We start from the raw sequence: 6,139 nt of genomic DNA on the forward strand, positions 1-6,139 counted from the left end.
TTAGGTACCTATATTAACACGATCAAACTCTGAATTTGGGTCCAGCTGGGTTCCCTGCTACACAGTTTTGTAATAAAATACAAATTTTGATTTAAATAAAAAGTGGAGAGAAAATAAGAAAAAAACTTCATTTCAAAAAAGAATTTATCAAAATAAAAAATGAGGTGCCATTTCCCAATTGTGTCAGAGTTAGATTCATTTATAATTTCCCTACACATGCCTATTCTGCACCATTCATTTGAACCTGTAACTAGCACTGTACTTATTAAGTGCATGTCCCAGAGACTTGGGTCTTTGGTCTGTTCATGTGCCAGATGGGCCCTGATCTCCATAGAGTGGCAGCACCTACTCTCCAGTTCATCAGACCCCAGGACAATTAACAAAAGGATAGTAACATCCCAGAAGGTGGGGAGAGTCTACAGCTGCAAGCAAGATAGTTCCATCCATCTGCCCCGTGGGATCTAAGCCCCCTCTCAGTCAGAAATGGAGTAGGAATCACCATCCTAAAATCCTCAAGATTGAGGATCGAACAAATGTTAAGGGTGGAATGCAGCTATGGATTTAAGTAGACTTATGAATATTCCAGTAATGGAAGAACTTAGAATATTGGTAAAAAGGCAGTGGTCACCAGAGGTTCTGAGGGGAGGCAGAAGGAAGAATAGGTGTGTTTGGGGGACATTGGAATTGCTCTGAGTGACGTTGCAGTGACAGATGCAGGCTGTTGTACATTTTGTGAGGGCCTATGAAGATGTGTGGTGCAAAGTGTAAACTATGATGTGAAACTGTTGACCTTGGCTGGTAGCAATGCTTCAATGTGTGTTCGTCAATTTTAACGGGTGTACCACACTAATGAAGGATGCTGCTGATGGGGAGGAGTATGGAAGGGTAGAGGGGTGTGGGAATCCCCCTATATTTTTTATGTATCATTTATGTAGTCTAGAGCTTCTTTAAAAATAAATTAAAATGAGGTGCCATTTGTTCCTGGAAAAGTAACGAAATGTTTTAGAGGGTACTTAACACTGATGATCATAGAACAACATCTGGCACTGCTGATAGAACTGTAAAGTAGAACAGTCCTTCTGCAAATCATTATTTGCCTTTAGGATACAATCTAAATACTCTCAAATTGGAAAATGTTTAAATATTCTATAGCATGCATGTACAATGAAATATTATGAACCATGAATATTAGAAAATGTTTATAATGTGTTGTTACAAGAGGCAAGTTGCTGGTATGATAGATTGCAGTGGTTCAGGCTACTGGACAGACTACTGGGGTAGTGGCCTCAGGAACATTATTTAACTGGGTCTCATTTTCTCATCCATAAATAGTGATAATAATTGTGGTAGGCAGAATAGTGGACTCCTAAAAATGCCCATATCCTAAACCCTGGAACCTGTGGATATGTCATGCTACATGGCAAAGGGGAATTAAGGTTATGATGAATTCCAGTCACTAAGCAGCTGATCTCCAATAGGATTATTTTGGATTGTCGGGGGGGTTGGGGGGGGGATGGTATAGCCATAGGGATCTTTAAATGGGGGAGAGGAAGGCAGAAAAAGAGGTCAGAGTGATGTGACATGAGAAAAGATGGACCTGCAGTAACTGGCTTTGGAGATGGAGGGAGGGGGACATAAGCCAAGGAATATGAGTGACCTTGAGAAGGTAGAAAAGGCAAGAAGACTAGAGAACCCCTAGAGCCTCCATGAAGGAAAAGACCCTACTGACATCTCTATTTTAGCCCAGGGGGACCCACTTTGGACTTGTAACCTGCAAGCCTGTGGGAGAATACATTTGTGTTGTTTCAAACCACACACTAGGCTTTTGGTAATTTGTTGCAGCAGCCATAGAAAACTAATATGGTGATGCTTAACTAGTCAGAGCAATTAATACTAACCAGAGACACAAATGGTAATAAATAATATTAACATGACTTTAGTTACGACATGCATAGAAAAACACTGGAAATAAAAATATTATCGATGTATCTCAAATTCATGGGTGATTTTCATGTTTATGTAAAATTTCAGTATTTTCTAAATTGAGATAGAATTGTTTTAGAATCAGTAAAATTAGTAATAAATACAAAGAGTTGTTTGTTTAGGAGAAACCCTACTCAAATCAAACTCCTTCGGATGCCTCCAAAACCAGCATCCTCGTCCAGTGATTCTCAGCTGGAGGTGATTTTGCATACAGGTGACATTTGGCATGCCTGACGATGATGCTTAGTTGTCACATGGGGAGGAAGGGCTGCTCCTGGCTTCTAGTGGGTGGAGTCCAGGGGTGCTGCTAAAGATTCTATGAGGGGAGTGGATGTGGCTCAACTGATAGAGCATCTGCCTACCATAGGGAGGGTCCAGGGTTCGATCTCCAGGGCCTCCTGACCCATGTGGTGAGCTGGCCCATGTGCAGTGCTGCCACGTGCAAGGAGTGCCAAGCCATGCAAGGGTGTCCCCACGTAGGGGTGCCCCACATCCAAGGAGAGCCACCCCGCATGAAAAAAGTGCAGCTCACCCAGGAGTGGCACCGCACACATGGAGAGTTGATGCAGCAAGATGACGTAACAAAAAAGAGACAGTTTCCCAGTGCCGCCGGATAATGCAAGCGGATGCAGAAGAACACAGAGAGCAGACAACAGGGGGAAGGGGAGAGAAATTTTTTTAAAAATAGTCAGTTTCCATTAAAAAAAAAAGATCCTACGATGTGTAGGATATCCCCCCACAACAGAGAATTATCTGGCCCAAAATATCAATAATCCCCCAGTTGAGACAACTTTCCTGGTCCAAGCCTCCATCACCTGTACCTGGATTACTGCAGTAGCCTCTGGATTCTCTACTTCCATCTTTTCTTCCCTTTAATCTGTCCATGACACAGCGGCCAGATGGAGGTCAGAGCTCGTCTCCACTTTGTTCCGATGTCTTCACTGGTTTCCCATCCCACAGAGGAAAAGTCAAGTACTCCCGCAAGGCTGCATCTCTGAGCTCATCACCCATCACTGACCACTGGCCCTTGCTCAACCTGCCCTAGCCACACAGGCGTCCTTTTTTCCTAAACGTGTCAGTTCACTCAATTACACTCCAGCCCATCAGCCTGCCCACTCTGTCTTCCTATCGTCTTACTACCCGACATCTTGCATCTCATGCGTTTATTTTCCACTCTCCCCATTGTAAGACAGCCTCTGCAAGCACAGGACTTTTTTCTGTGTTATTAACTATTATTTTGTCATTGCCTAGAACAGTGCCTGCATATGGACAGTACTTGGTAAAATACGTTTTGAAAACATATTGATAAACTATCCATCCTCAAAAAGTCAACTTGCCTGGTCGAATTGCCCAGTTGTCTGAGTTAAGTAAGTCTGTGTGGTGATTTAAACTACCCTGGTTTAATGAGCAAATTTCAATACTACCATTCATGTGGCATCCATTTACATGCCACTTTCCCCAAGCCACAGCAATGGCCAGACTCAGGAGTCAGCGAGGAAGCCGGTGAATGAAAACAGGCCCCTGATGCTTGAAGCAGCTGGCTGACTAAGGGTCCACGATATGGCTACAACGGCAGGGAGCTGGAAAAGCAAGTGGAGGCGGGGGGGGGGGGGGGGGGGGGGTTGGAGAAGAAGAGCCAGCTGCTTCTGAAAGAGGAGACAGGGAGACTCGGGAATGTAGCGCAAGCCCAGACAGACCATGTTTCAAATCCTGCCGCTTCCCAGAGCAAACCCAGTTCTCTAGGTTGCTTGTGCCAAAGGTGAGCAGCCACATGTGTGAAAGCGTGTGTTGACAAATACACCAGCAGCCACCATAAAGAGGAGGAAAGCAGCCAGCCCTATTCCCTCCACCACCACCCCACCCCCAAACCACCAACACACAACCACCATGCCAGCCACACAGGACCCCAGAGTCTGATTTCAACAACACCTAACTCAGGAAAACCTCATCATACCAGGCCTTTGAGGCTGCCCTGCCGCAAACACTGGAGCTTTTCTCCCTGCATACCCCTCTGCTCCTCATACCCCATGTGCCCAGAAAGCATGTCCTCCTCTGTGTCTCTTACTAGATACTTGACCATGGATTATATACTTTCTTTCTCTGAGCCTGTTTAGTTTCCTTGTCTATAAATTGGGGCCTATAATTTCTCCCTTGCAAAGTTAAGTTTTGCATCAAACATTGTATATGGAAATGTTTGGCCTGGAGTCCAGCATACAGGACAGGTGCCCTAAATTTGTACAACCCCAATTTCTCCAGGCCCCTCCTGTCTCTTGGCACAGATGGGCTGGCAGGAGCAGTGGACACTCACACCTCCCCTGTTGCCTCCCTGTTCACATCATCCATCGGCTCCACTCAGCATGTGGCCAGTTTTGACTGAGTGACCCAGCAGCTACGTCTCACTGCTCGTGAATGAATATGCCAGTGTCAGCTGCACCGGGCACCACTGTGTTCTTCCACCTGTTGCAGAGGCGCACATCCAGGCTGCTGGACACGGACCCACCTGGGGGGACCACTGCACCTGCTGCCAGTGCTGCCAAGGGAGCGGCGATGCCTTGACCGAGGGTGCTGCTTCCGAATGCCCGTGCCACTCTGGAGGAAAGCTGCCCCAGGCAGTGGATCACCAGGCCAAAAGGGCCTTGGCTCCGCTCTCTTGCGTTTCCTACCATGCCTTCGCTGGGACTTCGGACAGGCTATTTCTGAATATAACCATAAAATAGGGAGAAGAAATGCCCTCTTCACTAAGCTAGAATGAGAACTAAATGAGGAAGTGTGTGTGAATGCCTCAGGAATGCAGACGGTGCCCTATTTCTCTTGGCACCCCTTGCCTCCCTTACCCTCTCTTTCAGGAATAAAAAAACTGGGCATTGAACAGGGACGTGTGTGCCCCTTTGTCTCACAGAGTGTCTTAAGGAAAGAGCCCCTGCAGCATCTTTCTGGGCTCTTCTCCATGGGACTTGAGGTGAGGACAGGGCACTGATTTCTGCAATGGACCCCAGGCCTTCCACAAACAGACAGGGACAGAACACACATACACACACCATGTATACAACATATATACACATACCACATATGACAACACACACACATACACACCACACATGCACAGTACACACCCATACTCTCCACTTACAGACACACCACACATATCCACACCACTTACACATATATCATCTACACACACATACCCACCACACATACACCCACACCACAGACATACACAGACATACACAGACATACACATCACTTAACGCACACACCACACATACACACTCACCACATATGCACATATACAACACACACATATAGACACCACACATAACACACACACCATATAGACACACAACATACACACATGAATATACTCATAAATACACACCACATACACACACCTTGCATACCCACTCACCATCTTCCTCCTTTGGTCCAAAAAAAGAACTAAGAAAGAAAAAAAGTCTACAATAAAAGAAACCAAGGAAGCATCATGCTAACCATTTCTTACTCATCTGCACATTAGATAGGCCTCTAATTTCTGATTCTCAGTGCAGGCTCAAGGCTGGGGTGCCTGCTGCAACGAGTCTCCTTATATTCACTATAACTGAAACCATCCAGAGCCAGGCAGCCCTCCGAAAGGGCTATAAATTAAAGTAGGCCTGGATCTCCACCTTGCAGTCGGCCCGTTCCACCTGTGAGCTCCACAGGTTGTTGAACATTGATCCTGCACAGTAGAGACATGTAAACCCAGCACAAAGTGATGACACACAAAGCAGGTGGGGAAATGCACAGGATGTTAGGGACACCAGCTGGATGCCACGCAGGGCTGGGGTTGTGCTGTAGCAACTATGTCGATAACAGAACTGATCATTATTGCCAGATAGAGATGGAAAAACTGAGACACGTTTGGGCACCCAGCCATGTTCAAGTGACTAGAAATGGCAGAGCTGGGCACAAATGCAGGCTGCCTGACCCTAAATTCCACTTTTGTCTTAGAAAGAAGTGAGCAATTTAAGAAGACAGTTCAGGGGGTCTGAAATATAGAATGAAATATACTGAAATGCAGCAGTTCTTTCCATTTGGAATGCAAAGAAACCACAGTGCTATCAACAGTCAGCATGACTGTGTCACCAATGGAACTCACAGGTATGTTCATATCACATTA

Source organism: Dasypus novemcinctus, chromosome 14, assembly GCF_030445035.2.
Source record: "Dasypus novemcinctus isolate mDasNov1 chromosome 14, mDasNov1.1.hap2, whole genome shotgun sequence".
Classification (NCBI taxonomy): Eukaryota; Metazoa; Chordata; class Mammalia; order Cingulata; family Dasypodidae; genus Dasypus; species Dasypus novemcinctus.